Below are 26,495 nucleotides of genomic sequence, written 5' to 3'. Positions count from 1 at the left end.
CCATCGCTATCGGCAATCGCCTGCAAATCACTTCCTAATCCTCATCGAGTAGGTATCTACGAAGGTACCCTTCCTAAATCCGCTTTGAATGTTCAAGAATGTTCCTATATACGTGTCTTATATCGTTATTTTCTCATCCACCATACAATGTCACTTAAATATTGACTTTCCTTTTATCTCGGACTTTAATAATATGTAATAAAACGTACAACTAAAATTTATACAATATTATATACCGGATTTACTTTTGCAACTAAAAATTATAAGCTAATATTTTCTCTGAAAAATTCAAATATTTTTCTTGCATCGACTATTACGTTGCGTTCGCTTTTCAAATATAATTACATGAGAATCACATTAAAATAGACACGGTGAGTGAGAAGCTTCTTGCGAATGTATTATTAATTTATTATTTTATTAATTATTTTATTAATTATTAATTAATGAATTAAAACGACCACATTAAATGATATTTAGGTGCATTGTTATGTTAATACCTATTTTCATATTTTAGCAAACTTTATATATTAATTCATGATTATATATTAGATTTTATTATATATGCGATTCCATACGAGGACACAGAAAATCGATATACGATAATAAACAATATTTAATAACGTTTATGCGTCCTAATTACATCAATATCCGAAGCCAATCATAATTGATGTGTATATCGCTGTTTACCTAACTGTTTCGTAACCTTGATGAAGTTATGCATTCTAATTGATGCAACATTGATCTAAAATATTTATATGAATAAATGTTTCGTGTTATCATTAGTAATAAAATATAAACCAAAATATTACATTTCTACCGCAATGTATTTGAGTCGTAAAAGCGCAAACTGAAACATTTAGAGGGCACAGCTACTCCGATCGATTTCACGAAGTGTGGTGACATGTAGATATAATCGATTCTCGGGTCATTGATCCGAAACCAGCGAATTAACCCCGCTGAAAACACCTCTTGACAAAATAAAATACATCGTCTTTTAATTAAAGATAGGTTTTTCCTCGCGGGGATAAATTTTTCCTGTAGTTGTATTCCTTAACGTTTTGAAACATCCAGCCAACGCGTTTCGCTTAGTCCACGTCAAAAGAGCATCTTGATATATAACGTTGAAATTTTTCATATTAACAACACGCATACATGTTACTTATGCACGCGGCCGTAAAACCGTGCGCTTGTACATCGAGTTAAAAGTAATCGTTCAAAGAGGCGCAATCGGCGGTCCTCATCTACCACATGCACACAAACTGGACGCAGCGTGCTTCGTTTCATCCCGAATCGCCGATATTTTACATCAGGCACAGAGCCTGCTTTCATGGATGCCCGGCGAATTGGAACTCGACACCGCGTCATGCATCATGGTACATCGTCGGACACCCAGGCTGTTAACCCAAAGCGCAAGCTGGATACGATGTTATAGGCTTCCCTGTGTACTCTTCGACTTGTCGAATAAACCATGAAGCCTGTCAGTCACATTGCCTCCTCGTCTTCCCGGCCACCAACGCTTTCGCGTCTCTCAATGGAATCTGAAAATCGGGTTTTATCCGTCATTCGACAGGTGCCACAAAGGCAATCGATTATACCGCGCGGGTCTGAGAGCGGACTTCAATTCGGATATCTTAATTGCACGCCCTCCCGTTGCTTTGATAACTATTTTAATTCCCGTCTTTATACGCGCTCGGACTTTAATGACGACTGTGGCAACGATCGATACACAACGGCGAGTACCACAGAAAGTGCCTTCTCGCCTTCTTCAGCGATATTAAGTACAATATATTATACACATTTTCCAATTACTCACGCCAAAAGGAAACACGTGCCAACTTGATATTTCATCTCGATCGTTACACTTGAGACTCTCGTTAAGTTGGCTCTCCAATAATATGTTAAAAATTATATGTAAAATATTTGTTCAAAGCTATATACACTTCGATATAAATGTCGCACGATTTAGCCTTCTCTTTTTATCGTACCATTTAACAAATAATCTCGACGTTCGTGTGCTTCCCACTGTCTATTGTGCCCGCAAATCACTCGCTCACATTCTTGTGAATAATGGTCCCGTGTCTCTTATTACTGCGATTTTCGCAGAGTCACAATAATGCTCTCTTCACGGTTGTGTTGTGAAAAAAAAAAAAGAAAAATCCAGATTCCTAAAATCTCTCTAGTAGAGTGGAGGCGAGCGTTGGGATGCGAAAGCGCAGCGTTTCTGTTCGATCATAAGCGCGTCATTAATCACCGGACTAATGGCTCTCACTATTTCTACTATTGTCGCCATTATCGACAAAATCGATCGGGGAAATGGAAAACCGCCCGTTCGTTTGTTTCGCCTGAAAGAAACGAGCGGGTTGGCTAAGTAGAGGGTGAGAAACAGTCGATGGTCCCGTAACAGTTAACGATGGAGCGAGATGGCCGGGGTGTAACGCGAATGGCGTAGGGAATGGAAAGGGCCGTTCCAGAATTTATGCTGGTGTTTACGCGAAGTGGACGGCCTTCCATAGTGCGAAACGTGGTGGATAAGGATAGTTATTACGATCTATCGAACTACCATCTTTCGTCGAAGAGACGAAAAATTTTGTCTCGTCTTTTTAGATTAGTTTGTTGCATTTCCTGCATGTATCTTGCATTACTACACGATTTTTCTCTCTTTATTCCGAAACAATTATTGGAAAAAAATAAACGAGAGAAATGGCGAATCGGCGCGGATTTTCAGAGTTATGACCAAGTTTTTCTTAACTTTCTAGGGACTAGGTATGTCGAGGCAGGAATGTTCCTGAATATCCATTACTTGGTGCAATTTCTAGAACCTCCCGGCCGCAATCAGAGGAGGAAAATGACTGCCCTAATGTAATTTTACGAGATTTCCGTCTTTTGCGTCCGGAAGTTTTCCTGATTTAGCGTCGAATGTTCTCGAACGCTGTATCCCTTTGGTTTTTAGTTATGAAGTATTTTAAAATGAATTATCAGTATGAACCGCGCGCTAGCGGAACAGACGTTATTGAACTGGGCCGTGGTAAAAGTTATGAATTACTTCTGGAGAAGTAGCAAAGTCGGGCGAACTTTCGTGTAGCCGAAATCAAGTTTAACATCAACCTACGCCACGTTTCACACTTACGGTTCTCTGAGATATCACTTCAGACTCTACTCGCCATATGTTCATATGAGAATTTCTGTTTTTGCCGTAAAACGTCATACATCAAAATTCATTGCTGCTTTATCACTTATATCGCCGCAACTCTCAGAAACTGCCGTTACAACTTCAAACCAACTATTGCATAATTAAACGTAAAGTTAAAATTGTACGGTCCACCGTGCAAATAATTCACGAAGCGATATCAAAATTAAATTTCACAGCGTTGTTTTTATTGATTTTCGCACGCACAAATTGTTATCGTGCGATTCATCTGAAATATTTTAACGTCCATTCTTTTTTGCGTTTGTTTGAGTAACCTGCGGCGAGGGACATGGCAAAAAGGTGTGAAAGACGAGTGATGCCGCGATCACCTCATGAAAAACGTGTTCGGGCAACGATAATGGAAGACAAGGCGTGCTATGAATATCACGTTCTTTCGCACGAAACGATCTGCATCTTCGTTACACCTGCGCCGCCCCATGAGAATCCGTGGACAAACCACGCATTATGCAGATAACGCGTTGTTCGATGAACGAAAATCATGCGGTCTCACCTTCGGCTCTCTCTCCCTTCCCTCTCCATTACGGGTCCCGCATTTTTACGAGAAAGAAAGGCGGAACTGTCAAATGCATACTTCATATGCGTTGGGCGTATTAGCGATGGGTTACCTCTTTTTCTCGGAAATGCAAATTCGCGAAAACTATTGTTCGCTTTTGATAAATATCGGTCAGCATAAGCGTATATACTATATCCTATACGTCGTAGTCAAGCTAAACTCCGAGAGAGAGAGAGAGAGAGAACGAGTTTTATTTTTATTTTTTACTGTAAACCTCTATCGATATTATTTTTACTCAACTTTACCCAGCTTTCAGTTTCGAAATATGTGTTTGGTATTAAACGTGTTACAAAACGAAGAAATCATCATACAATAGTGGAAAAACAAGCGTAGGTGAATTGATATAATAGAGAATGAAAGAGAAGCGAGAAATAGCAAGAATCGGAAACAAAGTACGAAAAGGGTGAAATAAAGGCAACCTTTCACCAAGGATTCCGCGGCTACCAACTTCACTGGTTGCTTCAAGACCCTTCTACTCCCAGGGCTTTCTCCTTAACGAGAAACGACTTGTCCTCGTTACCACACTAGGAAAACAGGGATCAAGAGATACGTAAACGAGAAAGATGCTTCCTTCTAAACCAAAGGTTTGTAGAGTCCGTGAAAAAAATTAGTTACTCATGAGGCGGTTTTTCTGAAAAGCAAAAACGTTATCATTGACGTTACCATTGATATGTAAATATTTTTTAAAGGTTGCGTTTTGTACATATTTATAAATGTCCATGTAATGGAAATTTAAACTGTGGAATTTAGAAATAGTTAAAAAATTTTGATTATTCTTGCAGATATCTTACTTAACTTACTGTAATTTTAATTAAAATAAATTTAGAATTCTCAACTATAAGAAAGTAATTTATTGGAAAAGAAACATTTTTCTTATAAAAACAAATGTTAGATATAAATCGAAATGTCTTTTGTATTTATCTAAAATAAATAATTGAGATAAAAATAATATTGCGCTTTTTATAAAAAGGACAAGAAAACGATTGCGATGTGAAACAGGAAAATGAAAAACAAAAGTGTTTCAAGTTGTGATTACCCTCCCGATGGTGAACAGCTATTATTGGTTCTTCGAAGTGTAACAGTGTGTGACGATCATGATCAATCAATATTTACGCACAGTTATATCTTACAGACCAATAGTATTACGTCGCAATAATAAAACGATGATGTATTATAAAATTGAGTGAAAGAAGTATTCTCAAATGTTTTTTTTTTGGACATCTTCGTCAGAAAAAGAATTATTATTATTAATATTATATCGCTAATTCTCATCTAATACTATTTTTGTGTGAGATATGTTTTATATGATTTAATATTCAATATAAATATCAAAAAAAGAATTAGAAAAATGAAAAGATTGTTCGACAGTAAAGACAGTCCCTATTTTTTTTACACAAAATTATGTTGTAAACACATTTTACTTTTATATATATTTTCTAACTTTTTCGTAACGATGTAAAATTAAATTTACTATTATATAATAAAAGGTAGTCTTACTCAAACTTCAGCTTTATCATGATATAGAGACGCGATATTGGGACTCATGAGTTACACCTGCTGCGGAACTTAAATAAAGATAGAAGTAAAATAACAAAAATAACGAAGGAATTCGCACGAAATAAGAAAAACGTTATTTTCATTAGATATTATAAAAAGATCATATATATTTTTTACTTTTTTAAATTTAATATATAAAATAAAGAAATTCTTTTTGTATTTTTATAAAAGACAATTTTTATAAAACACGATTCAGAAAATGATGTTGATCCATTAATTACAGTGTAATTTCATTTAATTAATTACGAGATTGCATATTATTAATACCGAATTATATGAAATATCGATTAGCCGGAGCTATATTAACCGCAGCTTTTATCACTCCACTAACTTAATTAGCAATCTTATTATAGATTGAAAAGGCAATAAATAATATGGTGGGAGGTCATGATATCAATATTCAGGTAAGTATTAGAAGAGATATTAAGATATTCTATAAATGTTTAATATAAATACGTTAAATTCTTGACGGAAAATGCTGTATAACTATTTACTGATATAGATTCTTGCAACATCTAGAGCAACATTAGTTTCATAAATGTTATAGCATATGAATACAAATGCAACTTTTTCAGTTAATTTTTCACATCGGTAAAACAATTATCATTAGCAATGATATATACATGAATCGCATAGCAGAAACGTCACTATCAACTAACACTGAGAAAAATCGTGTGATTGGATTAATTAAGTCTGATGAAAAATAGATAAATCAGAATTTTCTAGTTTAAACAACTAGAATTTTAAATTGAGATAACTAGAATTCTAATTAATGTAATTATTCTATAAAAATAAGAATTCTAGATTTTACCAGAAATATGGTATCCACCGGATACAATATTATTATTTCAACTAAAATTCTAATAAAAACCAGAAAATTCTGATTCATCCATTTTCAACAAAAAATTTTTTTTCGTGAATTAGACACTATATACTTTAAATATAATATCTGTAACGTATCTTTCTTTATTCAATCAGTAGACATAATCAATTTCTAGCTTAATCCTGAGGGCTGTGTTCCAAATTTACTGCCAGCACTGAAAATGCTACAGTTTACGTTACGTGCACTATAGATTTTCAGTACTGGCAGTTAATTTTGGAATATAGCCGAGATACAGGCCCGATAAATGTTCAGAACGTGTGTTGCCATTACCTATCAAAGACGTCTGGTACACGTCGGTGAAAAGATCCATGTCGTCGCTTCCGGATTCCGCAAACCCTCAATTTCAACGCATCGTTTCAGTCTCCATACAATCTGAGGCTCGTGCTGCATATCCGCACGCGTTTCCGTGCGCGGTCGTGTACCGGTCGCGTTATACATCGCGATTCCGCGCGCTTGCAACATCATTACGCCATGCATCAGATAAGAGCGTAATTAAAGGGTTCGCGCTTATACGCGGGCGCCATGTTACGCCGACAGGCATTGGAAGGTTGCAACAAAACGGGCTTCGCGAATGGCGCAAGAAAGAGATAGAAAGATTAGATAGACGTACAAAGAGGGAGAAAGAGAGAGGAAGCGGAGAAGGCGAGACAGAGAACTGGTAAATTTTAAAACGTGACACAGATTACATACAATAGCGGTGTAGCCTGTAATAATAAATTGTCATCGATGGCTGATGTTTAAACAACCGTGCCATGCACACCATGAATTCGACTGGACATTTTCGTCGGTGCGACGAACAGGATTATATATAAAAAAAAATTAGCGAACACGTGATGAATATTTGAACAAAACACGGTACGACATTAAATAATTTCTTGTAACAAAATTTTGTATCGTTAAACGATATTTGTCAATATCGTTTATCTTAATTATTGAATTCTAAAATATGAATAAAATAATGGGTGGCCGTATTCGAGAGACAATAAATTTTTTTTCTTTTAACTTTTCAAGATTGAAATAACTTTCGATTTTAAACGTGCAATTAGCGCTTAATTATTAAATAATAATCTCAGAAAATTTTCATTAGGATTGATTTTATCGAATTTCAATTAATTGATGTTTTATCTTATCCTTTTAGTCATTAATTATTCGTGATATAATACCGTTTTATATATATATTTTTTAAGATAATATTTTTATTAATATTTTATATATCAAAAAAATGTAATAGTCTATTTTTATCTACTTAACCTAAGTATCTTTGTTTTGCGATGAACATCATTTGGGATACACGAATTAGCTTAAATGATGTATTAAGTAGTGTAGAAGCTGTAGGGAAAGCAATTAATCTTAGGGAAGTAATTTAATTAAGGCAAGGATGACACGCGGTTAATTTTACCCTTTGTGTGTAATTGCCTAAGTTGGCAAGATTATCCTGCAAGCACGAAAATTGCTTGCATCTCATAACTTGCGATTAATACAACAATAATCCTGTGCGAGGATTACACCACGATAATGTATAGCCCACAATGCAAATAATATAAAATCTTTTCAACGTTATGATAAAAAATGTTTTATAATTACTTAGCAAACATTACAAATTTCTCATAATTTAATTACTTAAAATTTTACAGAAAATTGCTTAAAAATATCCTACCACATAATTTAGTTTATATATCAATAATTTAGTTTCAACAAAAATAACAATAAAAATAATTAAAATACTATATAATATACTAAAAAAATGTAATGATAAAAATTTAAGTCTTGCTTATGTGATTGTATCAAAATCTGAGATAAAATGATAAAACTATCATAAATATTACAAAAAAAAAAGATAAATCAAAAGTGATCGACGCGAATAATTAATATTCTACTATCGCTATTTATCTGCAATCTATCTTTTTTACTTGTCTCAATTAGTGAGGGACATAGACATATTCCTCTCTGTTCCTCTCGCTAGAGACGCCCACGATAAAAGTCGTCAATATTTTCCATGACGGCAACCACTGCGATGTAATGGATACGATACCGAATGTCCACGTAGTCGAACGTACGTATATTCGGTATATTCATACACGTATCCGCCCGCCAACGCGTGCAAACAACCAATGTGGTACGATACGTCAAAGCACCGAGCGAGTTATAAATTCGAATTGCGCTGCATGACAAAACGGGTCCGGCTCTATTTGCAGATTGAATTGCCGATATTAACGAAAAATTCATTAAACACATGCGATTTATAGATTATATATGTATGCGCATTAATAGCGGAGCGCCGCGGGCGCGCTTCCCAATTTGGCTTTCGAAATTTTGGATGAGAGATAAAGGCTTCCTCCGGTTTGCCCATTTCGATTGTTTAATCTTTATTGCCGCGGTACGTTTGATCGTAAATATTGTTATTTAATGCGAGACCGATGGCGCCATATTGATCAATATAAAGGATTTATCGGTTGCTATAAAATAGATCTTACGCTATCGTTATTCACTAAAATGAATATTGACGCGGCTGAAATTTATAATCACGTGATATTCAGCTTTAATCGTTCTTCTGCTTTAATTTACATTACACCTAATTAATTTTGTTATATTAAACTGTTATATTATACTGTAAGTTGTTTGTAAGTTGAATGATAAACACAATAAATGCATGCAGCACAATGCATAAAAAGGTGAAGGTATTCTTGAAAATCTTTTTATCCTTCGAAATATCTTCTTTCTCTTCGATATTCCTTTCCTTTCGATACGCATCTACAAAATATTATTAATATAGTACAAAGGGCATCATTCGAGAGCTAGGAAATTGCTGATACATTTTAATGACTTCATCAACGAGCGTAGAATTTTGAAAGAGTAGCGATCAATATCGAGAATGAGTTTCTACTAGATCCTACAGCCCTCTCAAATCGTCTCGGATGCAGAACGAGACGCCAGAGGATGGATAAGAACCTGGGATTTAGCCGAGCATAATGGGATAAGATCTCTGACGGATAAGGTGTTTCTCCTCGCCGTACGTACGTCTAATACGTTTCTGCAAGAGATTCCAGCCAACTGAGTCACGTTCCTTAATTGTTTTAGCGCAATCAGTTACAGTTCGTCGACTGATAATTACATTGGGCCTGCCCTGTGAAAGTCAGAATTTCGCGGAACACGTAGCCTTCCATTTTTACTAGAAAAATAGTTTTCCACGGTTTTCCGAGAAGCAACGATGGCTGTCATTTCCGGCAGCCTAGCACAATGCGACGGTGGACATTGTCACGTGACGGGTAAACATCCATTACCTCGACGGAACGAAGCACCTCGGTTCCAACCATTTGGCCATTTCAAAGGAGAGGCAAATCGATCCGGCGACCTTCGGCTGGCCGGGGAACAAGGAAAAAGGTGGACCCCGGTCGGCCCCCATGACTGGTCGCTTCCTCGATAGATATCTGGCGAAGATATTACGATCTCTCGATTGGATTCGATCGACCATTTCACGAGCCTGCTCTTCGACCTGGATTAGGAGAGAGAGGATGATTTAAGGTTAATTTCAAACGGATTATCCTTCCTTCGTTTCTAGAACGCGCGATTCTTCATGGTTTTATTGGTGCAGTCGAAATACGACGTGTCTCAAATTGACCCATCGTGGACGCTACGTGAAATGGAACAAAACGGCGTGTGGCATCTCGATTGACAACTAATCGAAAGTATAAAGGAATAACATTTTCAAAAGAGGTGAGATATTTCTAAAACATGATCATTTTCTGCTAAATAATATTGAATTATAATTCTATATTCTATAATATTCTTAGAAGCTGCGCGCGCACGAATTACAACATAATATTCGCTGCTTCATCTCGTATAATTAATGCTTCATTTTAATTGATTATTCTAATAGAGGTATAAAGATATTCCAGATAGAGTGTTAAAATATAGTTGTGAGATGACCTATTTAATCTTAATGTCGATAAGATATGTTATGTTACATATCAACGTCGCGCATTTATCTCTTCAATTGAGAAGCGTGTTTGGTAACTACCGGCTGCGGAAACATGTAAATTCGCGAGTGCGTGATTGCGCGACGCGGAGATCTGTTATTACACACCCGGGAAATTTCATTTACCGTGACGTTTGTCACGTGATTATGCCACGTAATTAGCGAAATAACACCTGGACATTTAATAACTCATCGGCTTGACTGAAACGAGCGGTGTGATGCGTTCACAATGGACGCTTGCCCATATCGGTGTTGAAAATGGTAACAATTTTCGGTTATGCAATCGCGAACGATCCATTCGCACTCGTTTACTCGAAATATTGGTTACCACACGTTATACAAGCAGAGAATAGTTAAACTGCATCGAGTACGAATTAACGTTCCACGAAAAGTCATTGATTCGCTCTATCGCGATCGGTGTCAATAGCGGTGTCACTGCTTTTCCACAATCTTATTAATTAATTCGTTAATCGTTACGCGTCAATGCAATCATTATTATCTTTTAAAAATGAAAAAAAGAGGCTCTATATATATATATATATATATATATATATATATATATACATAGTAGAAACATAAAAAGGCCTCGTCTTCTTTGATAAATTAAACTGCAAATCCAAGTGTGTAAAAAATGACTTCAAATACGTATGTAATTAATTTTCCATATAAAAATAACACATTGTACTGCATACAAATATGAATTTACACATTTAAAGCACATAGTATTATTTTAGACGAAAAGTGAAACAACCATGGAAAAAAGAAAATAGCTGTCGTAACTAAAAACTGCATGTGGTAAACTAAATGGCAGGTGTAAAATGTGGACAGCTAAAATATAGGTATCATAGCTAATGTCTTAGCTGTGATATCTATATTATAGCAATAATAGCAAACCATTTCGCTGTAGTTTATAAATTTATAGTTACGGCAGCAAATATATTTTAACGAATCAAGATTAACTATAGCAGAGAAAATCTTTTTTTCCATGTGTATCATATATTGAAGTCACTTTTTACACACTTATTATTAAACCTGCGTGAATAGTTAAGGAATTTTTAAAGCGATAACATGTTTTATTCTACCATCTCTCAAGTGTTTTTCCAACGACACAATTTTAACACAGCGTTACATCATTAATTCTTAAATGATATATATGTATATATATATATAAAACATGTTGAAAATGAATGAAATCCAAAAGCTTTATCATTCAGCGGAAATTCATTAAAAAAATATCAGAAAACTTTGATTTCAACTAAAATTCTTGTAGATTTAACTAGAAAATTCTATTTTTAACCAGAATTTCAATTAATTGCAACCAGACGTTTCTCTTAATGCAATGATAAATTCTTTTGTCGTGTTTATTATAAGTATCGCGTCATTAGTGTACATCGTAATTCCAAATCGTTAATTCCAAATAATTATCACAGAACAATAATATCAAACGCGTTGATTTCGCGCCGAGAGAATCATTTTCTCGAAAATTAGTAGCGGAAGCAAGCGCGAACCTAACTTTATATCGAGTAACTCGGCCGAAAGTTAAACCCTGCCGCTGCGTAATCGCTTTGGCGAAACGCTCCGCGCCATAGGGCGAACGCGCCGCACGAATATCCAGACGTCATTTAATCGGACATTTCTCTCAAGGTTTCAGGGTCTCACCGCGTCTCCTCGTGTATCTCTTCCGCTTCGAGGCATCGCGTCACGATAACCCGCAGTGCCAAGGCAACTACGGCAAGTTTCATTCCAGGATTACGGACCAGGTCCCGCGGTCGTAGACGATGTTACCTATCTACCTAGCGGACGCTCGATTCGCAATCGCGAGACTCGTATTACAAGATGGGACGAGCATCGTAATGAGAGATGCGAACAGGAGACGGAAGCTGTTCGACATAGGATTACCAGTTGTCCTATCCCGCAGTTCAATATAACTAAAAAAAATTTTTTTACCGAGCCAGAACTTTTTTCTACTTTGAGTCGCTTGTTCATAATCTTTATCATATTATAATTGATAATTTCTTTCATTGAAGTGATAAACATAAAAAATTCTTTGTATCACTTTCTCTCTAAATTTCTTAGTGTGAAAATACAGCCATTTTTGGAAAAGAGTAGAAATATTTCACTTCCTGAAAAAAGAATGACGATTTTCAAGAAGTGAAATATTTTCATTCTTCTTCAAAAATAGCTGTATTTTCACTCCAAGAAATTTAGAGAGTTAATATTATTATTAATATTTGTGTTAACTTTTTGCCTAATGTGGATTATGTTTATGTACTAAGAACGGAGCTTCTCTCAATTGTGGGTATAAATATTTTAAGTGTAAGTTTCACGTACAAGTTTCGCGTTACATGCCATGTTACTAGAGAGTGGTATGAATTCATGGAAGCGAAAGTAACATTTCACGTCAACTGATGTACGATTACATGTCATACGATTATCTCATATATATATACATAGGTTGGAGAGTCATAAAATATTACTTTAGATCAAGAAAATGTAGCCCAAGGGACAGAGGAAAAGTTGCTGTCAACTATGTTTGAATCATATCTTTTTTCAGATAAATCCGCTGTCACATTTGAAACATAACAGACACTGATTTTCTTCCTTTTGGGTTTCATTCCCAAACTGTTACGCTCTATTCAAGAATGCAATTATATCCGCTTTTCAAATAAATCTGCTTCTAATGTGCTATTATGTTTTTGACAGATGTACAATACGATATACTGTTATAATGCGACAATCTGATTAGCGTTTGAAAAAAAGTCAATCATGGGAAGTATCGCGTCTATTATATTCAGAAATAAGCGTGAAACTCAAAACGGATTGACCTTAAAATAGACGCAGTGACGTAATTCTCTTCTATCCGGAGATAGAAAAATAAATAACTTTTGAATGAAAACAACTTTTTCATCATATTTTAATCTCAAATATAAACGATTTCTTTTACCGTTTTACATATTATTTTTATACTCTTTACAAAAACAATAAAAATTACACAGAAGGGATGGTTTTGCTAAAGTATCTAAAAATTCAGCGAGATACAGATTTGAAAATAATTTTGTTGAACCATTAAAATTGTATAGAACAATCAAACTGATTGTTAAAATGGAATAACTTTTTACCATATTTCTCATGTTTGCGATTTCTACGTGATTATTTTAATGATCCCACAAAATTATTTTCAGATCCGTGTTTGGCTAAATTTTTAGATATTTCAGCAAAATTCTTTTCTTTCTATCTATATATAAAATTAAAATAACAAAAAAGAAGAATTACGTGTATACATACAAAAATTAAGTATTCTTTAAAATAACATCATTATTCTTTGAAATAACAATAGAATTAATAATCTTACATGTATAAAAGACAGAAATTTAATAGCTTTCAATTTATCAAATTTGTAATCAAAATAAAAATAAATAAAAATAAAATAAAATAATTATTCTGTAAAAGAAACTTTGCTATTTTGCCTAAAGCGTCGCGACTGTTCTGCTCAAATAACTATCAAATCCATTTATCCGTGTTGCACCATCAATGTTATAAATTCGTGCTGCCTCAGGTTGTCTTGCAGTTAACTTACAAAAGGTTGAAATCAACCTGCTAGTCGATAACCTATAATTGAATACGTAGGCGCCGCAAAAAGCGGCGTAATCAAAGCGCGACGGTGCGGCTTGTATTCTCGCGAGACGAAACAGGTTTCTTCGAATGCTGTCACGGAGCAAGTAAGATCGTTATAATCGTCTTTGCAACGATCCACATTCTTTCGACGGTTCTCATTAATCTGATATGAGTAAATCTCTCGGACATTTTGACTTTTAAAGAAAAACACTTTAGAGAGTTAATGATATCAAATAAATGAATTAACAACTCCTTAAATGGAATATTTAATAACGCAAGACATACAATCTTTCATTCACTACGAATTAAATTATAATTTAAATAATAATACAAATTAAATATTCTCGCTGTATGCAAAGTTTTTTGCTTCGACGACTAAAATAAATCTAAAAAAAAAGTTTCTTGAGTTATCACGGACGGTTTGAGTAGTTTCATGACATTTTATCGAATCGACACCGGATGACTGATCATTATATCACCAATATCTTTCCTGGTCATTTCATTGTATTGTAAAACTTCAACAATCACTCAAGCGGATCAGATAGCAAAAGAACAAAATGATAAGGTAGTTAATTAATTCGAATCGATTAAGTATCTGATTCTTTTGGATAATTGACGGTTATAAATGATGTAATTAATTCATTTCTCTTTGATTTTTTTATATTGTGCAAGTAAAAGGGTGCAAGAATTGGGCATTATATTTATCAAACTTGACGTTAATCAATATTATTAGACAGTAAATTTGGTAGCCAAATATTTGCGGTATATAATTGTGAATGTTAAAAACAATATATATTTATGTTTTATTATACTATTAGGATTATTTATCGCTAATTTGTGAAAGAATTATAATCTTGTAATTTTAATCATACTGCTAACTTTTGCATGTAAAATTATTTTTGATCGATTAATAGAGAAGATCTTTGGAAATAAAATAACATAACATTACAATTAACTTTGAAAATACTGTTTTTCTGGATGACAACGGAGTCACTGACAGCTGTCTTTTGTGCAAGTATTACAAATGCAATAAAGTTTGACGAGATGTCATTTCGTCGAAAGTTCATTTGTATTTTCCATGGAAGAGTCGGAATTAACGAATTCCAGGAATAACTGACGCGCGGCAACACAACAGGCGCATAATACGAAACATACTATGTAACACGCGATGCACTTTGCAAACGTATTTAGGATTTCTTCGAAACTCCGACGAAGTCGGTATAACACATCTTTTACGTGAAAGTCGACACGTGACTTGGCCATTCTGCAACTTTGATTTCATCGCATGGTGTATATGTTAAACTTATTTTTATATCGTTAACTAAAACGATAAGCTTGCACATATTCGCATTAAAAAAATATATTGCATACAAATTCAACTGTACTCAACTGTTATCTGTTTCAAAAGGAGACGGAAATTAGGAATTTTAACATTTCCTTATTTGTGAAAAAAAAAAGAGAGAATGAGCATCGCGTGACATCATCGTCTTACATAAAACTGGACTTCAGTCAATTTCGTTGCATTTCCTTCCCAATCAGCTTACGTATTCTCGCTTGATATAATCGAATAAAATACCTCAATATTACATTTCTGAAAAATGCTACTCACGTAGTTCCTACAATGTGAATGCATCAAAATTTCGTGGATTGGTCTCAAAATGGATGTAGTCCGAAGCGCATACATAAAACTCTTTATATCGTGATTTAAACGTGATTTTAGTATTTCATGTTACAGAGATGTAAAGAGTGCTTTAAAAATATAAAATACGATTTATCAAACGTGATACATATTATGATCAATTCTGTACGACAATCCGTATTGTGTCGAATAATACAGTAATTGAACATTGCTATTTCATTATTTAGAAGTCATAAATTGACGTTACGTTTTTACAATTTGCAGTAAGTAACTATTATCAAATAAAATTGCTAAAGCAAAAATGAGAGTATCGTTACAATTCAACCGAGATAGAGATATTTAAAATCGTACATAATCCACAGCAATTAAAGAAAAAAACTTCGGAGGATCAAATTTCATTAACAACTTTAACTTTTTTAATTTATTATAATACCGTATTTTAATCACTCTTAAGTTTATCTCATTGTACTTTACGTTTTATAGCTTTTCGTGAATATACCTATCCACAATAACAAGTTAAAAGAACTCTTCCATATTTAACGGTGGAGGCGGAAAGGATTATCAAGATCGAAAACTATCGCTATATAATTCATGGTTACAAGAAGCAATGCGATGTTCATATTTAAATTTCAATGCACTTTATCTATTTCCACACTAAAAGCACACTATCCGGATATCTCGGAATTAATCGATGATACAAATTTGACGCTATCGTCTCGTCGACCTGTCTCAACTTTCATTACAATTACGACGACACTGTTATTTGAGATTTCGAACGTGGCGGTATAAGATCGGTAAGTCGATAAGACTCCTCGAAGTTGTTCCGATACAAAGGTGTATAAAGATGACAATCAATAAAGATTCGTTTACAAGGATTCATGTTAAGAATTATACCAAATTTGTTTTTAAATTCGTTTTTCACGAATTTATCTTTTATTTATAGTAAAATAGTAATTTTATTTATAGTAAAATAATAATATAAGTGAATATATTTCCAAATAATGGACTAAAATACTAGATTTATTTTCAAAGATCAAATAAGGCCATCTTCGTCGATATTTTTAATGGTTCTAAATCGATTTCATCGAAAATAATTACACACAGTCTATAATTACTATGATTAAATTTCCTCCTGCAATCCAGGTCTTTTTTGGCATAATTTCATTCTCGAAATTCATTCTCAAATTTCATCTTTATTTTTGTTCAAATGTTAATTTTTATTAAATAATATTTGAGTTAAAAGACTATTATATATTATATAATATATTAGATAATATAACAGAAATGTTCAAAAATAACCTAAATTTTTCCACATTTTTGGAAAGTCTAAAACAATAAAAAGAACTGAAGCTGGACAAAAAATATTGCAAATAGAGGGAGTAAAAATATGATTCCAGAAGAAAAGTTAATTATACACTGTGAAACTATTTTTGATATGATACATATATTATAATCGATTTATATAAAAATCAATTATAATAAATCTTAAGAAAGATCAGAAATGTCATCTAGTATCGAAAGTGTATAACTATACTGCCAAATAAATCTGATATTTCGATCCACCACCTAAAAATATCCATTTAAATTATTATCTCACTTGACAAATTCTGATAGAAAGATGAATTTAAAGATGAATTTTGCATAATTCTTAACATGAATCATCCCCCCCCCTCTCTCTCTCTCTCTCTCAAACACATTATCTTTGATCAAATAAACAATAGCTTTTGTTATTGCTTTAAATAAGTTCTCGAGATTGCATAATTTAAGTATCTTAACATAACAATTCTGTTGTAAAATGTATAATTAATATAAAAAAATATTATTATTGTAATATGATTTAGCCAAAATTTTAATGCGACAACCGTTATATGTAAATAATATTACGATTAGAGATTCGAGGAAGACAAAAAATTTATCGAGGATTTCATAATGGAAGTCTTATATGTACACATTCCTTAATTTTTTTTTAGACATACTTATAAAACGTTTATAATTAAATTTCTATATCTTTATGTTTATACTTTGGTTCCTTTCATTATTAAAAAAAATGAGCAGAATGCGCGTGTGCTAGTTCATTAAAAATATCTTCTAATTTCTTCTTTTTTCTATTTAGTACAGTCTTTGAAAATGTACTTACGTTTTCTGCGCGACGATATGCTCATTATTTTTAATAATTCAAGCATAATATGTCTCCCCCTTTCTCAACCATGATAAAAAAAAGTCATCATTACCGCAAATATGATATCGGTTGATTTAAAAGTGAAAACATCCTTTTGGTGTCGTTTCTTTTTCTCGTCCCGATGAATAACTTCTTCAAAGAATTACTGCGTTCTCTCTATGCAAATTTTTCCACACTGAGGTTCGCGCTGACAGAAAAATATCGTTATATTTATTTCAATAGTCTCTGTCAAGAAAACGTTATTGTGCGCTTTAATGGAAACTATTTTTACACATTTTTTACTATTTTATAACTGCTACTCGGTAATTAAATCTTACATCATACATATTTCACATGACATTTTTACTATAGAAACTTCTGTAATAATCATAACAGAATAAAGAAATAGAATTCTTTTTGATACGTTATCATATCACTAGATATCTATATAAAAAAATTAAAAAAAACACGATGCGAGAAAACTTATGCTAATTTTGTTTTTTTCCTAAAATTTACTTTATTAAACATTGATTCTAATTACCATTTCTTTTAATTAGTATCCCTTTTTCATTAAAAGGTTTTATAAAGTATATACCCAGCAAGTAAATTTTTTAACTTCTACAATCTTTTTGACGTGTTTCCAAGACGTTAAAAGACTGCTAATCTAATATTTTGATATGCCACGCGTATGGTATGGTTACTCTTCCTGTCTTTAATCAATGTCTTAACGTGAAACACAGTCAAAAAACACACGTCTGGAATTAATATCTCTTCTCAGCAACGTATGATCAAAGAACGCGCCCAAGATATATTTACGACTTGACTTGTAAGCGATTATACAGAACAACCTGAGGAAGAAGAGATTACGAAAAAAAAAAAGATGAAGCATTAACCCGAGAGGGCGCGTTAACGTGGCAGATTTGCCTTATCAAGTGAAATAACTCCCACTCGATTTATCGCTCTGCCCATTTATTACGTCTTGCGTGAAGAACGTGGCAGAGCTCGCCGAAGTAAATTCACCATAAGGAAGGCATTTGCTACAGCGGGGGACAATGTACTGGAAGCGGAAGAAGTACGTGCTCGAAACGAAGGTCCTTAGAGGACGAGGCTGAGGCTGTTCGTTCCGCACGATGCCTCCTCTTATTTTGTCTTTTAACTTATTCCGCGCTTACTCCCGATATCTTCCCTACCTTATTTTTCCTAATGCCCTGTTTAAAATTCTGTCGAACTTTTCTCGCATTCCACGATCAAGCTATACGATATTCACGTTTCTTTAGATAAGTTCCTTTCATTCAAATGTTTCTATCTATAGTGAACATTTATGAGACCATTTATGAGACGCTTTTGAACGCGACATTGATTCCCTCAAACGTTACCACGAAAGATAATCGATAAATTCTCCTGTACTAACGATACTTAACCTTTACTGTTAGTACTGTGGAGTTAGTATTTTGATTATTTTCTATGCAGAGACATAGAAAAAAATACTATGATTCGCCGCATCTACGACAAACGGAAATTCAAGCGGACGTTTAATTCCAGCAAGCAAAAAGACGATGAATAGAGACGGTATAGTAGAATGTGTGTATATGTATGTATGTGTGTGAAAACCTGCAACGTGTTTTCCGCTCAACCGCGCTTGTTATCTCGAAGATACCTCCAACAAAGATTCAGCTTGGAAGCAGCCCTATTTAGCGATTTCCACTAAATTTATTACGAAGTTAAATCGCATCCTTTCAGTGCACGAGTTAAAAACGACTAATATCAGCAACGCAGTGTGCGTATAAATCCAATTGTTGGAAACTAAAGAAATTCAATTTTCCAACAGACAATGACAAACCTTACTATTACGACCCGTTATAAAAAAAACAACAAATAAAATTTTAGATTTAAACATATATAATTTTCTCTTTTTTTTTTTGGAGAAAATATATCTTATACTCTGAACGTGTTAATCCTACACAGTCAATAATACTGTCAGTATTAATGAATACTGATAATATATTATTCATCGTGTGTGGTTAATATTGATAGATTGACGTAGAATACCGAGATGACCTAGATTTTAACTCTCGAGCATCGCTTTATTAGAAACCACATCACAGTATGTCACAGTGCAATAGATAATGTACGTAAAACTAAAAGTGTAATTAATAAATTGTCAATAATATTGATTGTTTAATATTTGGTACAAATACTAAAAAAAAATATACTAAAAAATATACTAAAAAAATATACTAAAAAAAATATACTAAAAAAAAAAATACTAAATTTCGTTTAGTATTTGGTACAAATACTAAAAATATATTGATGCGTAGTATTAGCATTATTGATTAATATTATTGATCAGTATTATTTATCGTGCAGGGTCACCTTTAAAGATAAGTCAATTTTGGGTTACGATTATTTAATATCAGATGAGATATTAATTTCACGAGATGAGTTTACTCACATTGTGTCGATTAGAATTGTCAATTGTAACGGATGGATCTCGCGACCATCGAGTAGACCAACTGGGTCGCACTATAGAAGATCCTAAATAAATATCTGTGAGAGTTATACTACGAAGTATGGACTAATACCTTGTCTGTCTTATCTACCTCGACCACGAGGGATAGCCACACAGAATGTAATTAACATAGTTTTGATGGTAGATAAACGCAGATGACTGCAACTGACAGGTCTGAAGGTCGGAAAAGAAATTAAAAAGAATGAAATTAAACATCAAATGTTCTAATAAAAAAAAAAACTAATCTGAAGCGAATATTTCACAACAATATTTTTAATGAATAATAGATATTTATATGATTTAGGATTATAATTCGTTTTAATCAAGCAAGAGTGTGTATTTTCAATTAACGAGAGAGAATGAATTTTTAATTTATGTTTATATTATTTTCTAATTTAAAAAAATGTTTAATAACATATTCTAAGATATAGAATGTTCAATAAATTAATAATATACTTTATTGAGATCTCCTACAATTAGTTTAACTTCAGAAATATTTATATGTAATTAATTTTTTCGTAAAACAAGTCGTACAAGTACGCATCTTCTAATTTAATATTCCGCTATTATAAACTCGTAACTTTTCTGTACCGCAAATATATTTTTAACATGACAGTACCAGTGTCTAGACTTTATATACATATATTGGCTTGTTGCACAATTATGATGACAGGAACAATCCTATACAGTGTATATATCACCGGATGCAACTTAGTCGAGTAAATTAAGTTTACAATTCACGTTGTGTCGTGTAGTGTTTCTACAGGTTAGACACTAATTTAGTATTGCTTTTGCGTCCGGGACGTGCTAATAAACTCAATACCGTGAAACATAGTAGAGCTTCGATGTATTACAGATACGAAATATTTCCTCGTTAACTTTATGATAAAGTATTTGTTGACTAACGAACATATATATATGTATATATATATATATATATATATATATATATATATGTATATACTATACTATTTAAAGACGTAAAAATACAGAAAACGTTGCATGTTTAAAAGCCTGCACTCGGAAAGTGCCAAGAAAAAAGGCAGCATAAATGTATTATGAAGTCTTTAAATAGTCGCCAATGTTAAAAGAATAATCGTATTCTATAGGGATGATAAAAACACGTCGTAACGCTATATAGAAAGCACATAAGAATTATCGTAATAACTGTTGCTCGTAGTTAATTTTTGTGTTACGCCGCGTTTGTACTAAACGGACATATTGGTTTTTATTATACTTCGTATGTGTCGAAACTAGCGAACCATAGATATTATACTCAAACTAACAAAGAATATATGTATCAGCTACTGTTGTTTTAAACAATTTAACACTACGGTTGTTATGTTTTTCCAATAGAAAATGCGAGTGTGCGTTAATGGATCGTAATTGAACACATCGTACGATGTTCAATTTAATGCGTCGACAAACAATCATTATCGTTGCTGATTGTGCGTGATAGAAATTACTGTATACACATATGTGATAGCTTTCGAATAGACATTGAACGGCCAGTAAATGAGGCCAGTGTGTAAATGGGAGTCGCTACCAAATTTTAATTGGAACAATACAGATGAGTGATCAGCGATTTATATCGACAGTGAAAATGTCGTCGATGCAATCATATACCACGCGTTTCAATCACATCGAAAAATCATTATCGATCATGCTTTCGCTCTTTTTCACACAGTCCGTAATAATTTATGGCTCGTCGTATTTATCACCCAGTGAATAATTTTCTATCGCCTTTAATTCAACTTCTGCCAAAATCGACCTGAAGCAATCAAAATTTAGAGTATTGCATGATTAGCTGTTGTAAAATTTTTCATGTGAACACATCCGTTTTGTTCATTTAATTCTTGATGTTTTAATATCCAAATAATTTTGAAAATGACGTATTTATTGTAATTGATTTTTTTTCACTCAATAATGGATTGAAAAATATCACGCGTTATGTTTTGCAGTGCACATAGTACAGAATGTTCAGGATAAATTTATCGGGCACCTTAATTATTCGGATGGATTCTTAACTTAATTGCTTTAATTAGCGCTGCTCCTTTCGTGTGGTCCAATGCGAAGCTTGTTCGTGCGCGTCTTCGCTTGCTGCCAACTTTTTGCATTTTCGCGAAAACTGCTCGAGATCGCTTTCTTCATTTTCTTGCGAGGCTTCTTACACTCTACAAATTTCAACACGCTGAACCGTCGCGCGGAAACTTTTCTTTGTAGCACTTTTTAATCGCGCAACCGAGAATATTGCAAGCGGAGAATGTCGTCTGCACTTTTAACGTGCCATTCTTAGCAGATTCTTCTTAACTAGTTTTTGAGACAAAAATATCAATTAGGTATACTATTAACGTCGTGTATTCATATTTTGATAAAAAAAAAGTTTAGTTAACATGTTAATTATCCAATAAATTACTACGCTTGCTGAACTCTTTATTTATTTAAATTAGAAAATTGATTTGAACATAATTTTTTTTTATAATTATGTAGAGTAATAATATGATTTTGAAAATATCAACGTGAAGAAGATCATATTGTTTTCTCTTTGTGAAATTAATGTTAGAATCTTTTATAAACAATATTTTTTCTAAACTTAAAAAATCAAGGTCGTCAAAAATTTCTCATCTTAAAGTTCCATAACTTTTCTTGATTTCGAAATAAAAATTTTATGATTTTTCTTGACTTTCAATAATATTAAAAAATTTTTTGTATTTTTGTCTTGAGATTTGAAAACCATTAAATATATTTTATTAAAAGATCAATTTACATAGCAATGTAAATTACTGTTAATATTGACATTGTTTGTATTTTTAACAGTTAAGTTGGTAGTATTCCAAAATTGTGTAGGTATGCTGTATATCGCAAATTAAATTTTTTTAAAGCCAAGAATTTTTATTTTCTTGAAAATTTTGCAAAATTTCTTGACTCTTCCCTGATTCTCCTAACCCCATTTTCAATTTCCCTGAAAATTTCCTAATTTCCCTGATTTCCAGTTTTGTGGCAACTCCGAACATTAACTCAGTACATTTACCCACAATAGCATTCAAATTAGTGAAAACAATTTTCGAATCCACATCCATTCGAATGCCGACCCTTCCGCACATAATTAAGCCCTTAACATTTCTTGACTCTCCTTCCATGCAAGAATGCAGTTTCATTTCAGCATTCTTAATGCATACCGAGGACAACATCATTCATAGTATACATTTCATGCGTATTTTCTTTTTCTTGTGGCAAAAGCGAGGTTTTGTTAAATAAATGAGTAAAGTTCAATATTTTTTTTTTATTTGATGCCACGAAAGTTTATTTGTTCGCGGAGTACAATAACGAAAAGAAATGAAAACAAAAAACTATAATTTTTCTGCGCGGAAGGTGATAAAAGTTATATTCATCATTTTATTCGATCTTAATTAAAATTGCATCAACGAACGTTTAATTAACAAAATATATCCTTCCTCTAGAACAAACGCATGTATCGTATTCTTAACAAATTTGTATTTGTTTATATTTTACTACTGATATGAAGTCGCTACCGTTTCGCAATATCCATTTCGAACGACTGTACTGTAATGTCGGCAGGCTTGTTTAAATCTAGCTGCGTGTTACAAAACAAATATATCTCATTGCCGACGGGATGCAACAATCAGAGGATACTGACGCGTCTCTGCATCTCTAATCTTCTACGATTTCCACAACTCCATCTCGCAATTATCGTAACGTCGGCGAACACGAGCTGTGTTTCTGTAATCTACACGACGTCTTAGGCGACGCTGCGCGCCGGTAGAGTTCCCGGAGGCTGCACCGCGCGTAAACACGAGCTCTAGCTATAGACCACTGCCGAATGGAACAAAGAGGAGGAATCGTATGTGAAACCGACGCAACCGGCCTCCAGTTGTGAGATTAGTCTAAGGTTTATGCGCACGATAAACAAACTCCACTGAAACCGAAGCAAATATCTCTCGGTTCGCGGAAGCAACCCTTTATGGGTGACCGTCTTTCTACTATTACCACTGTTGCCACGAGAGCCGTTCCGAATTTAAATGTAATTATAGCCGATGAGAGGATGACATATGATTCGCTATGATATCGGTGCTGTGACAATCACTTCTACGAAGAGAAATTATTGTATAAAAAATTAAAAATATCTAATTTCTAAGGAGCCACATACAAAATGACATTGATAAAATTGTCTATCTGCACTTCAAAGCGCATATACAATGATAAAACACTGTTGATAAAACTGTTTATATCTACTCTTTCGACATCGTTAAGACATATTCCTTTGTAATTTTTAATTATCAATTTGGGAATTATCAATTCAAAATCACACTTTGCAAAACTTTCTAAGTTTTTTTAATTATTTAGTAAAAAATTTCACTGGTAAAATTGTGTTGCACAGAATTGAAAAAAAAATTTTTTTTGATGTATGTGTATATAAATGGCAGTATAACCTATTATGTGCATATTTAAAGCGTAAAATCTCGTGTACAGTTTTCTGACGGTGTTAATTATTTACGTTAATTACTTACGCCAGCAATTCTAAGTACGTGCTGTAAAAATCGCATAGTTCTACTTTCGCTCACGTGAAATTTTTTATTTCAGCTCTTAACGATATCCATTCTCTTTTACCCTGTAAATAAACAATAATCCAGTCCCAATTTAATCTTATCATTTGTTTCAAAGTAATTTAGAAAATCGTACGTGAGCAGATGAGAAAATAATCATGAGCAAAGATATCGGTGACAAAAGGATATCAATCGCAGATGATAACGGGGGAAAGGAGGGAAGGTTTCGCGCGCGTTTCAACATCGCTGGCAATCCACATCGAGACGACAGCTGTAACGAGACAACGCGATCAACGCTATCGATTACAATCGATGTAACGTCCTCGTCGCGAGTGTAATTCACACTGCATGCAATAACCGGTCCCACGTGTGATATCTTGACGAATGCTAAAAAGAGACGAACACGAACGACGCCGCCGCGCCGGACCGACGAATATTCTATACTCGTTGCTGCGCCGGGACATAAACGAAAAAGAAAAACGGCTGGCTCGGAGAGTGATCGCCACAGAGTGCGGCCGCGATGGTGAGACAGCGAACAGAAACGTGATATCGGCTAGCCATCGAGAGCCACGAAAATAAATAGAAAGAAAAATATGCCTGGCTCGTAGTACGCCGTATTTGGGTCAAGCTGGTTGAAGATCGGCAGCAGCACATTGCCCTCAGCGGCCAGCGCGCCTCTCTCTCTCTCTCTCTCTCTCTCTCTCTCTCCCTCTCTGTCTCTCTGTCTGTCTCTCTCTTTCTGTTTCTCTCTTGGACCCGCATTCATCAGTTCGTTTCGTACGCGTACGCGTATGCGTATTGGATTTTTCACTGGAAAACTTCGCGTGCCGGAATTCCCGATGAAACGTTTGCATTCGTTGCAAGTGGATAAATAGTATTTTTTCGAGGCTCTTCATTAAACATCGCGACAAGTAACCTAACCGAGGGTGAGCTGTATTGAGTGTTTGCAATTCTCGATCGCAGTGGCTCGTTGTCATAAATGTTGGTCAAGCTTAACTGGGATTTAACTGATTGATCTGTCTCTTTTTAAAACATGTCCAGGTGGAGACAGGAAGTTAATTAAAAAAATCTGAATCATTTCAAGTAAGTATATAGTTTATATATAACAACCCAAATAATTTTAACAAAGATACAATTTATTATACAAGGATAAGAAAAAAATACGTTCTTATATAATTTTTTCAGTTTTCGCGATTATTGAGCGTTTGCAAGATTATGAAACCTTCGCATTTAACCCCGAGGCATATCCGCATCTTCTGTTCTCGCCAGAAACTCGATGTAATCATAGAGCCGTAAATGAGGGAAAAAAGCATCAAGTAGATACCGAGCGGTGCGAATTGCACGGAAATGTCGTCACTTAATATAGTCATCATCGTCAATTATACTTTTCTCACTATCTTGTGGAGGTGTATGAGGAACAACTCTTAACATTGCGGTCATTGATTATTGGCATTTACTAATACGCTCGTAGAGAAACTTGTAACGGCTGAGGCTTAATTGTGAGAATAACAGCGTAATGGGTGATTCGATGCAATCACTGTAATAATGATCCGCTATCGCAATCAGTACGTTACAAACGTTTCGAGAAGTAGAAAACTATACGCCGAGCAATCTGCGATGTGGCCGGGAATTCCGGCGATTTCGCGCCAAAGGAGTTCCTATCTAAACTGGTTTCTCATGGATAAATTATCGCAATGTTGTAGCAAAGGAAACCCTTCGTGTCCCTGCATAATTAAAACAGATCTCATCAAGCGCGAAATTCTTATGCATCGAATCGATAATTAACCCTCGACGTCAGGTACTTCGTGTCATTAAATTAATTCCACCTCCGA

General features: G+C 34.0%; 1 protein-coding gene across 1 annotated transcript in view; it reads right to left on the bottom strand.

The window, feature by feature from the left end:
- LOC105144505 (synaptogenesis protein syg-2) overlaps positions 1-26,495 on the bottom strand; it is a 249,745-nt gene that overhangs the window by 204,858 nt on the left and 18,392 nt on the right. The window lies entirely within an intron of this gene.

This window comes from Acromyrmex echinatior, chromosome 8, assembly GCF_024713525.1.
Source record: "Acromyrmex echinatior isolate Ae372 chromosome 8, ASM2471352v2, whole genome shotgun sequence".
Taxonomy (NCBI): Eukaryota; Metazoa; Arthropoda; class Insecta; order Hymenoptera; family Formicidae; genus Acromyrmex; species Acromyrmex echinatior.
The sequence above is the reverse complement of the archived record's forward strand: the minus strand, read 5'-3'. Positions and strand labels throughout refer to the sequence as shown.